The 12,051-nt window shown below is 43.6% G+C and overlaps 1 non-coding gene across 1 annotated transcript; it reads left to right on the top strand.

Moving 5' to 3' along the window:
* Positions 1-11,697: 11,697 nt before the first annotated feature.
* On the top strand, positions 11,698-11,800 carry LOC138077282 (U6 spliceosomal RNA). Its single transcript, XR_011144734.1, has one exon. It is a non-coding gene; the product is annotated as a U6 spliceosomal RNA (small nuclear RNA).
* Positions 11,801-12,051: the final 251 nt, after the last annotated feature.

The following is a 12,051-nucleotide window of genomic DNA, read 5'->3' as shown; positions in this document are numbered from 1 at the left end:
ACTGAGTGGAAGACTTAAATAGATGTTTCTCCAAAGAAGGCATGCAGATGGCCAACAATTACATGAAAAGATGCTCAACATCACTAATTCGTAGAGAAATGCAGATCAAAACTCCAGTGAAGTATCTGTCACCTCTCATGCGTCAGAATGTCCGTCATCAAAAAATCTACACACCAAAAATAAAATCTACAAATGCTAGAGAGGGTATGGAGAAAAGGAAACCCTCCTGCACTGTTGGTGGGAATGTAAATTGGTGCAGCCACTATGGAGAACGGTAGGGAGGTTCCTCAAACAACTAAAAATAGAGCTACCATATGACCCAACATTTGGCCGCATATTGGAGAGAGTTTTGGTAGTTATGTTTGGGTGAGGGCTGCTACTGGTATCTGTTTTGTAGAGAATAGATGCTGCTAAACATCCCAGGGATGATGCTAAACATTCTAGAATACACAGGATAGTGCATTCCCCCTCCCTGAAACAACAAAAAATTATCTGGACCAAAATGCCAGCAGGGCTGAGGCCGAGAAATTCTGCCCTAGGCAATATCAGTGATGCTATGACTAATATACACATGGCCTGATTTTTCAAGAAAGTAGATAAGTGAATTTCAGTTATTAAACTTTTTAAACCTCCGGTTGGACACTGAATAAGATCACGATGCAAAGTCAGAAGGTCTGTATTTTCTTAAAATTTGACTTTAAAATTTTATAGCTGCCTATTTTCCAAGCATCTTTCCTTGATAAAGATGACACAGGTCATTGTGATTGAAGCACCTGATTTTCCCCGATGTGCTCAGCGTTACCTCCGACAACGGCTCTGAAATGAGATTTCTTTCTCTGGTGCTGATGTCAAGAGAAGAGAAAGGCAGCATCTGTAAATGAGTCATGCAACAGTAATTCTAAGAACCTTCCTGCTTCCCCTTGGCATTCAAGCATGGTTATTTTCTCCTTATCTTTAAGTTTGGCACGTAGGTTTATTTGCTTATTTAATAAACACTTAAACAGTGTTTTGCCTGTGCCTAGCACAGAGTCGGACACGACTGAAGCGACTTAGCTGCAGCAGCAGCAGTACTGTTCTAAATGCTTTAAAATATTGATTCACTTAATTCTGAAGACAAGCCCACATGTTTCATATTATTATTATCTACTTTTTATAGATGAGTCTATAAAAAGAATAAAGAGTGGTAAAGAATCTATGGCTCAGTGGTAAAGAATCTGTCTTCTAAGAAGGAGACGTGGATTCGATCCCTGGGTCGGGAAGATCCTCTGGAGAAGGAAATGGCAACCTACTCCAGTATTCTTGCTTGGGAAATCCCGTGGACAGAGGAACCTGATGAGCTCCAGTCCATGGGATCACAAAAGAGTCAGAAGACACTTAGTGAATAAACAACAACTTACTATAGATGAGAAAACCAAGATCCAGAGAAGCTGAGTAATTTGCTCAAGGTCACACAGCTTGTAAGTTACAGAGCTAGGAGTTATACTCCGCCATCTCTGCTCTTAACCACTTTGCCATGCTCTTTAAGAATCTGAGCTTTTAAATGGACAGAAGCACAGCTGTTTTGGCAGCATCTTCATGAGTTTTGAAATAAAAGATATTTTTTAAGTTTCATTTCAGATTGGTTAGGCAAACAAATAACCATTCATGAATGAGACTGAGTGGTAATGTGTATAGTTTTATTTTTCACTATTTAGATACTTCTGAATGTGCAGTTTTCCAGCATCACAAGGACTTGTGAGTTCTCTTCATTATTTATTTATACTACTGAAAACAATACTATTCATAGGCCATAACTTACAGGATGAATGATCCCTTCAAGAAACTTTCCATTTTGGTTTCTTGGCCCTTTAAACGTTTTCTGTGGCATCCCGTGTGGTCCATACCAAGTGGGATATGGTGGATGAGGGTACATTGATTCCCAACTTGATCTTGCTAAAGCCAATCAACCTTTGTCATTTAGATTGTGGGAATGACCCTGCCCATCTCTTGCTCTGTTGAATTTCCAGCATGTAGTAAAACCTATGAAGAGAAAAACAATTTGAGTAGATGTTTAAATAGGAGTGCCAATTTAGCATACTTTATTCTGCGTTAGAAGAAGGCATGATCTTGCAAGTCTATGATTAAACATATAATACACAGAGGGTTCAGAAAAACCAAGATGGGAGTAGAGAATCCCCATCAATTTCAGTTGAATGAATGAATGAATACATGGGTGGAATAATTTATGTTTTAAAACATCTCTTGTCAAGGTTATGTATGGTTGTATACTTTAAAAGGAAGCATCTTCCATCTTGGATGGGAAGATACTGCGGGAAGAGGAGGTTGTGGCCGTGGGAACCGCTGATGACAGATGACAGTTCTATGCCAGCTGCCTTCTCAGGCTTCTGACCCAAGCTTCCCAGTATTCGGGTGATGGAACATAACTCACTTTGCATTGCCCCCTGGAAATCCTGAAGATCCTGAGCCATGACAATGGGCTGTAGTTTACATGAGGCCAGGCACAGATTTCTGAATATGAGGAAGAAAGGCTCAGTGCTCTTGAACAGCTTTAGTCTGGCCAGCCAGAAATACCAAAACCGTGCACAGGGGCTCTTGAGCCACCCTTCATCACCCCTGAAATATTCCAGGAACTGCGGTAGATGTGGAAACCGTTTTAGTCCTGCCTGTATACTTCAGGCCCAATGAACTCAAATTTACATGTAGAGGCAAGAAGTGAGCCCATTTCAGAAGTGTCAGAAGACTCACGTTGCATCCATTATTGTCACATTTCCTTTTTTCTTTTAATACGGTTCATCGATTTGGCTTTTATGGAATACCTTTTCCATCTAAAAAAAGTGTTGATTCAGGAAATAGTTTGACATTAAGCCAGAATTTGTTGTTCAACAGCAAATAAACAGGGATAAACTCCCATAGCTAAGACTCTGATAAGTTTCTGTAAGTGTTGTCTCTTTGTCTATGGTGCTAACGTACATATATCTTGGTTAATTGACTAAAAGAAGCAAACAATAGGAAATTGGATTTAAAAGAGTCATTTTCATTCCATATCCAGTGGAATTGGTTTCTAACATATTTCCCCATTTAATGTGAATCTGCTTTTAAAAATAAAGACAGCCGGTAATACACTTTGCATGCCGTTAAGAGAGCATCCAACAAGGGGTAACGGGTTTCTGCAGAGCCGATTACTAAGTTTTCCCAGAGAGGTTAAAAATATAGAGGATCATCAATGTTATAAGTAGTTCAGGCTTCGACTTCTGCTGCTAATAGAAAAAGAAGCCAGGTTGTGTTGTAATGTACTAGGAAACTGCTCAATATATAGAAAATTCTTTATTATTATCATGGGTACTGATCCTATGTATTGAGTGTTTGCATAATCCACATGTGTGTGTGCATGCTAAGTCCTTTCAGTTGTGTCCGACTCTTTGTGACCCTAAAAACTGTAGCTCACCAGGCTTCTATGTCCATGAGGTCTCTCCACTCAAGAATGCTGGAGTGGGTTGCCATGCCTTCCTCCAGAGGATCTTCCCGACCCAGTGATCGAACCCGCGTCCCTCATTGGCACATGTGTTCTTTACCACTAGCTCCACCTGGGGAGCCTTTGTGTAAGCCTTGCGTTGTGTTATCTCCTGGTTACACGTTATTGAACTGAATGCTCCCAGCAACTTTAGGAGCCAGGTGCAATGGCACCCCACTCCAGTACTCTTGCCTGGAAAATCCCTTGGATGGAGGAGCCTGGTAGGCTGTAGTCCATGAGGTCATGAAGAGTTGGACATGACTAAGCAACTTCACTTTCATTTATTGGAGAAGGAAATGGCAACCCACTCCAGTGTTCTTGCCTGGAGAATCCCAGGGATGGCAGAGCCTGGTGGGTTGCCATCTATGAGGTCACACAGAGTCGGACATGACTGAAGCAACTTAGCAGCAGCTCTTATTAAACCCATTTTTCAGAAGGAAAGACTGAGGCTTGATGTGACTTTTCTAGGGTTACCAACCATGAGTTGAATTTGTAGTCTTATTTGAAATCTTATGACTTCAAAGACTATTTCCGCCCTCTGTTTGACTCAAAGCCTTAGGGACCTTTGTTCTTACATTAGTGAAAACTGATCTGATATCGATCAGATTTGGTTAACCTTAGGGAGTCCTTGCAGTTCTTTTATTAGGACTAACCTGCATATAATCGTAGCGAAATATGTGGATGAACGAACGGCTGGGTGGATGGATGGATAGATGGATAGATGGATAAGTGGATGAATGGGTGGATGGATGGATAGATGGGTGGGTGGTTGTATGGATGGGTGGGTGAGTGATGGGTGGATGGATAGATAGATGGATAAGTGGATGGATGGATGGATGGATGGATGGATGGATAGATAGGTGGGTGGGTGGTTGGATGGGTGGATAGGCAGATGGATGGATGGATGGATGGGTGGATAGGTGGATGGATAGATAGATGGATAAGTGGATGAATGGGTGGATGGATGGATAGATGGATAGATAAGTGGATGGATGGATGGATAGATGGGTGGGTGGGTGGATGGGTGGATGGATGGATGGACGGATGGATAGATGTGTGGGCGGGTGGATAGGTGGATGGATAGATGGATGGATGGATGGATGGGTGGATGGATGGATAGCTGGATGGATGGATACATAGACTGGCCAACTAATGACTCAGAATGAAGATTGGCAAAGAATATGCATATAGTTTTCATAACAATAAATATAAATACCAATAAATAAATGAAAATATGTTCACATATACATATATGTGTGCTTTATATACATATGTGGAAAGTTTCACCTGTATATATCAGTGATTCACATATCATATTGGAAATCATCATATTTGATGACATAGGCATTTTGTAGAATGTCGGAGACAGTGTGGAATGGTACATTTTTCTATGGAAGACAATTTAGAAATTCTTATTTAAAAACAAAGTGTATATTCATTTGCCCAGCGTGTCCAACTCTTGGGTTTATGTATTTTCACTTTCACTTTTCAAGTTTGCAAAGGTGCAAATTGCTCAACTGGAGCAGAGAAGGAAGAAAAATTGGAGCAAACAAAATGCCTAATGATGGAGGATAAGAAGCCAGGAAGCATTCAAGGAGTGAAGAGGATCTTCATGGGCCTGAGATGGTGTCTGCAGGATTAGGGGAAGAGTACAGAGCCAGACCTGTGTTAGGAAAACTGTGAGTAAACACACTTGGGACTTCCCTGATGGTCCGATGGTTAAGAATCCTCCTGCCAATGCAGGGGACACAGGTTCAGTCCCTGATCAGGGAAGATTCCACATGCTGAAGAGCAACTAAGCTTGTGCCCCACCGCTACTGAGCCCCTCTGCTGCAGCAAGAGAAGCCGCCGCAATGAGAATCCTGTGCACCACATCTGGAGGGTAGCCCCCGCATGCTGCAACTCGAGAAAGTCTGTGCATAGCAGTGAAGACCCAGCACACCAATAAATAAATAATTTTTGAAAACACACACACACACACACACACACACACACTGTGTTTGTCTATACAGGGTGAAACTGAACAGATGACTAAGGGGGTGAGAAGGAGGGTGACCTTTGTGGTTTCTGTGGAGCTTGACTGAGAATGGAGCAGGAGAGGAACCCGAGTTTTGCTTTTAAACTCATGCAAGATGAATCCGTTCTAGAGACCTGCCGCGCACCCTCATGCCTGTGGTTAGCAACATGGTATGGCGCTCTCAACAGTTGGTTAAGAGGGTAGATGGAGCCCATGGTTAAGTGTTCTTATAACACACAGGACACAAGGAAACCGTTGGAGGTCATGAGTGTGTCTGTCACCTCGGTTGTGGTGATGGTATCACGCAGGTGGATGGATGATACACCATCCATCCACGTGTGTGATATACAGACCTGTGTGAGTCTGTATCCACACTCGTTGTGTTGTCTGCATGAGATGTGCAGCGGTTTTTGCCTATCAGCTGTACCTCAGGGCTTCCCTGGTGGCTCAGGGGGAAAGAGTCCACCTAGCAACCCAGGAGACACGGGTTCCTTCCCTGGCCCAGGAAGATCCCACATGCTGCAGAACTAAGCTCATGTGCCACAACTACTGAGCCTGTCTGTGCCCTACGGCCCAGGAGCCACAACTCCCCAGCCCGTGAGCCTCAAGCAGTGAAGCCCGGGCACCCTGGAGCCCAGGCTCCGCAACAAGAGAAGCCCCCACATCGAGAAGCCCCCACACCACAACCCCGCAGCACAACATGCTGCTAAGAGTAGCCCACGCAGCAACGAAGACCCAGCACGGCCAAAAACGAATTATAAATAAATGAAATTATTTAAAAGTTGTACCTCAATGAAGCTGTTAAAAAGATTATACTTTGATTCCTTTTGATCTTCAACAAACATCCTCTACTTTGATAATTAAATACACTTCAGTTACAAAACAAAAAACAAAAGAGAGCTTCCATTTTTGCAAACAAGCTCTGATGGACCCCTCATGCCCAAGCTGATGTCCATCCACTTAGATGTCAACCTAGATATCCTGTGTTGGACACAGGCAACCCAAATTGCTTTGAAAATGTGCGTAAGAGAGACTTAAAAGGAGGTAAGCCTAAAAATCGCTCGAGTTAAAAATTATAGCCTGGCTAAGATTCGGGGTTGTTTTGTGCTCTGAAATAGGGTGGTTGGCTGCTGGCAAATTTCTGAAAATGACAAAGCTACTTTTTTAAGCCTAATGGTTTGGCCACAGAGGAAAACGAAATTCCCCAGGTGCTGCAGACCCTTGTCATTCATCGGAGGCACGGCAAAATCATGATCTTTATCCTCCCGGCTGTGTGTGTCTGTCGGGGACTGTGGGCCGCTCAGAGTTGTATACTATTATTTTTTTATTCATCTCTGGGTCATTTCATCTTCCTGTGCCAGCCGCATGAATGGCTGTGTATGAAAATTGTATTTTGTGCTGAGTTTCCCACTGTGAACGATGTTTACTATATATTTATGAAAACACTGCAATAACAAAACCCTTTCTATAGCCTTTCAATTTGCTGTAAGGGCAGATAAAATATTTTTATCTCAAACTGAACTTCATACCTTGGGAGATGCAGTAGGCCCGACTTGGAATAATAAAACACTTCAGAGAAAGGCTGGCGCTGTTCAGATTGGTTCAGAAACCTGGCCACTCCACTCGGCGGACCTCCATGCCTTTTAAAGGTGCTGACTGAATACACAAAACCTAGAGCTAAGCACTGCAACGTCGGCCTCATTAAATAGAGAAAAGAAATCTTTGTATTTATTAAGTACTTTTGCATTGCATCCACAGAGATGCAGGGCAGCCCACTGAGCAGAGTTTCCTTCATTCTGGGAAATAGAGAGAGGAGGGTGGCCGTCACCCCCGTGTATTGAAAATCTTGACTCTGCACCTTCGTTTGGGCTTTAGCTTTGAAACTTTTGTTTAGTAGATTCTGGTTTACTAGGTTCACATGCAGTTGGGAGAAATAATACAGAGAGATCTCTTGTAGGCTTTACCCTGTTTCTCCCTTGCCATGGGAATATTTTGCAAAACTATGTATCACGTCACATCTGAGATACTGATGTTGCCGCAGTGCAACCCACTGATACTGCTTAGATTTTCCCAGATTGCCTTGTGCTCATTTGTATGTGTGCACTTCATTCTACACAAATTTATTGTGAGCATAGGTTTGGGGATCCACCACCACAGATGAGATACTGAGTATGTCCATCCTAAGATTCCTGTTGATAATCACATCCATCTCCGCTCACCAGCACCCACTCCCATCCCTAGCCTCTGTCCACACTGCTCTGTCCTCCACTTCTAAAACCCTGTCATTTCAAACACGTCATAGAAGTGAGACACACAAATTTATTTTTTCAACTTTTTATTTTACATTGGAATATAGCCGATTAACAATGTTGTCACAGTTTCAGGTGAATAGCAAAGTGACTCACCCATGCATATACATGTACCCATTCTCCCCCAAATGCCCCTCCCATCCAGACTGTCACATAACATTGAGCAGAGTTCCCTGTGCTACACAGTAGGTCCGTGCTGGTTATCCATTTAAATATAGCAGTGGGTACCTGTCCATCCCCAACTCCCTGACCATCCTTTCCCCATCCTTTTCTCCCAGCAACCATAAGCTTGTTCTCTAAGTCTGTGAGTCTGTTTTGTAAATAAGTTCATTTGTTTCATTTCTTTTTAAATCCCACATGTAAGTAGCATCATCCAATATTTCTCTTTCTCTGTGTGGCTTAATGCACTCAGTATGACAATCTCTAGGTTTATCCCTGTTGCTGCAGATCAAATTATTCTATTCTTTTTAATGGCTGTGTAATACTCCATTGTATGTACGTATCCTGTTTAACCTTTTGGGATTGGTAACTCCAGCACCATCATCCCCTGGAGTTTTATCTGAATGACTGAGTCCGTCAATCATTTGTTCTTTCTCACTGCTCAGTAATACCCCACTGTACCTGCTATGTGCCATGGTCTGTTTAACCACTCACCTGTTGAAGGACATCTGGGCCATGTGTGGCTCTCACAAATACAGCTGCTGTGAACATTGCTGGGCGTGTTTTAGTATGAGCATGAGTCTCACTGCTCTGGGACAAATACCAGGAAGAAGGCTTTGGCAATTTTTGATTCATACACATTATTTGTTCAAATGCTCAGTGCTGTCTGACTCTTTGTGACCCCATGGATTGCAGCACTCCAGGCTTCCCTGTCCTTCACCAACTCCCAGAGTTTGTTCAAACTCATGTTCATTGAGTCGGTGATGTTATCCAACCACCTCATCCTTGTCACCCCATTCTCCTCCTGTCCTCAATCTTTCCCAGCATCAGGGTCTTTTCCAATGAGTCAGCTCTTCACATCAGGTGGTCAAAGTATTGCAACTTCAACTTCAGCCTCAGTCCTTCCAATGAATATTCAGGGTTGATTTCCTTTAGGATGGACTGGTTTGATCTCCTTGCTTCCCAAGAGACTTTCGAGAGTCTTCTCTAGCACCGCAGTTCAAAAGCATCAATTCTTTGGATCTCAGCCTTCTTCATGGTCCAACTGTCACATCCATACAGATTACAGAAAATGTTAACACGCTGTCCCTATTGGAAGTGAGTGCCAGTCACACACACCAGTCAAAGGAAAGATGTAAAATCTTACCCACATCTGAATGTTTATTTCTACATAAGCAGAGGACTAAATATGGAGACTATCCAGCGTTTATGCAGCATCCACCTTATGCCAGTGTATATACCAAGCCTGTTGTGTGTACTAACTCACTTGTCCTCACAGCACCCTTAGGAGGTATGTACCACTGTCACCCCCACTTACAGATGAAGAGTCAGACAGAAAACACACCAGTCCCTTGCCATATCGCTACAATCCGTGGCACTGAGAGTTAGGCAGGCTGGCTTGAGAATCCCTCCTTTGAAGCACCAGCAGTGATGTGAACCTCATTCCCAGATCTGTGGGTCAACCCTTCTGGGTGGGATGAGGTGGCATCAGTTTAGGTCAGCATCTATCAAACTGTCCCTGCAAAGAAAGGACACGTGGGTTTGTGGGTATAGGACAATGGCTAGCTGACTTGACCGCCTCTCAACTCACTGCTGTGAGCTAAGCTCACTTTATTCGACTGTCTCAGACAGATGGAGGTTTCTTCTGGCTTTTAGATCTCTAAGAAGTCGATTTCACAATCCTCCCTTGGTTACACGCTGCGATATTTCACAGCTCTCACTGGCGGTATGTTCTGCCTTTCCGTGTGGCCCAGATCTGTCTCACCGAAAGCTGAGCCCCCGGTCATTTGTCTCCCTTCAGTGAAGATGTGGAATTGATGGCCCCACATCTCCTCGACAACACAACTTAAAGGTGCTTGTTTCTAACAGAATCTCACGTGGCCGCTTTACATGAATCATGCGGCTTTCCATCCTCTGAAGGCATTTCATATTTCCACCAGGCTTATAAAGTATTTAATATTTTCATATGCTCCAGTGTAAAGCCATCTGTTGCAGTGACAGGACAAAATGTGGAAGGCAAGAACAAGCGTATGTTTAGGGAAAGATTCCATGGAATGTTAACAAGAAAGCTATGTGCTACGCTGGGGTGTCTTGTCGAAAATGACCAGGGGACTTGGGGAGGCATGGCCCCTGGCAGAGGTGTTTATAAATAGGCAGTTATAGATGACACTTGCCCTTTCACTCCCGTCCTGTAAATTTAGGCTGGGTCTGCAGCGTATGTGGCGGCAGGGACCTCTCAGAGGAAGCAGCGGTATCGTCTGATTTTCGGATCTTTACTTCACCTTGGTTTTCCACGTGTGTGTTAACTTTTTTAAAAATTGGAGGATAGTTGTGTTATAATGTTGTGTTAGTTTCTGCTATACAACGACGTGAATCAGCTATTTGCATACATTCATCTCTTCCCTCTTGTGTTTTGACTTTTTGTCATTCTTTGGGCCACTGCATTGGGAACCTGCTGCGTGCTAGACTTGCATGTTGCTGAAATTGTGTTTCAGAAGAGTTACAGCTGTTTCTCCCGGCCTAACTTCTTCTTTTGTTAAAAAAAAAAATATATATATATATTTTTAACTGGAGGATAATTGCTTTACAATATTGTGTTGATTTCTGCTGTACATCAACTTGAATCAGCCATAGGTATACATATGTCCCCTCCCTCTGGAAGCTCCCTCCCACCTCCCACCCCATCCCACCCCTCTAGGTTGTCACAGAGCACCAGATTTGAGCTCCCTGCATCATACAGCAAATTCCCACCCGCTATCTATTTTACATATGGTAATGTGTATCAGTTTAGTTCAGTTCAGTCGCTCAGTCGTATCCGACTCTTTGTGGCCCCATGGACTGCAGCACGCCAGGCCTCCCTGTCCATCACCAACTCTCAGAGTTTACTCAGACTCATGTCCATTGAGTCAGTGATGCCGTCCAACCATCTCATCCTCTGTCATCCCCTTCTCTTCCTGCCTTCAATCTTTCCCACCATTACGGTCTTTTCTATGAGTCAGTTCTTCGCATCAGGTGGCCAAAGTATTGGAGTTTCAGCTTCAGCATCAGTCCTTCCAATTCAGGACTGATGTTCTTTAGGATGGACCGGTTGGATCTCCTTGCGGTCCAAGGGACTCTCAAGAGTCTTCTCCAACACCACAGTTCAAAAGCATCCATTCTTCAGCACTCAGCTTTCTTTATAGTCCAGCTCTCACATCCATACATGACTATGGTATGTTTCAGTGCTATTCTCTCAGTTGGTCCCACGCTTTCCTTCCTACCCACCCCTGTGTGTCCAAGTCTTTTCTCTATGTCTGCATCTGCACTGCTGCCCTACAAATGGGTTCATCGTACTATTTTTCTAGATTCCATATATATGTGTTAATATACCATATTTGTTTTTCTGACTTACTCTCTGTAATAGGCTCTGGGTTCATCCACCTCATTACAACTGACTCAAATCCATTCCTTTTTAAGACTGAGTAGTATTCCATTGGTGATGGACAGGGAGGCCTGGCGTGCTGTGATTCATAGGGTCGCAAAGAGTCAGACACGACTAAGCGACTGAACTGAACTGAATATTCCATTGAATATATGTACCAGAACTTCTTCATCTATTCATCTGTCAATGAACATCTAGGTTGCTTCCACATCCTGACCACTGTAAACAGTGCTGCAATGAATATTGGGGGTACGTGTGTCTTTTTCAGTTATGGTTTCTTCAGGGTATTTGCCCACATGTACTAAAATTGAAATGATACAGAGAAGATTGGCATGGCCCTGCACAGGGATCCAACTTCTCATACACATGGTGTGGTCTTGCTAATGCAGAAACAATCAGGTGCAGGTCCGTTGTGGCTGCCCACTGGAACATGAGGATATCGGCACAGTCCTCTAAAGCTGTTGCGATACCCTAGTGCCGCTCGCTGAACTGAGCTCAGAAAACTCTCGCTGAACTGAGCTCAGAAAACTCAAAGCGAGTGTCTCTGAGGTGGGGCCCGTTGCTCTTGGGGGGAACACCATGGCTGACATGCAGTGAGGATCAGACCTGACAAGCGTATAAGGGGCACTATGCC

Source organism: Capricornis sumatraensis, chromosome 3 (genome assembly GCF_032405125.1).
Source record: "Capricornis sumatraensis isolate serow.1 chromosome 3, serow.2, whole genome shotgun sequence".
In the NCBI taxonomy this organism is placed as follows: domain Eukaryota; kingdom Metazoa; phylum Chordata; class Mammalia; order Artiodactyla; family Bovidae; genus Capricornis; species Capricornis sumatraensis.
Note: the sequence above shows the minus strand (reverse complement) of the source record. Positions and strands in the feature narration are given on the sequence as shown.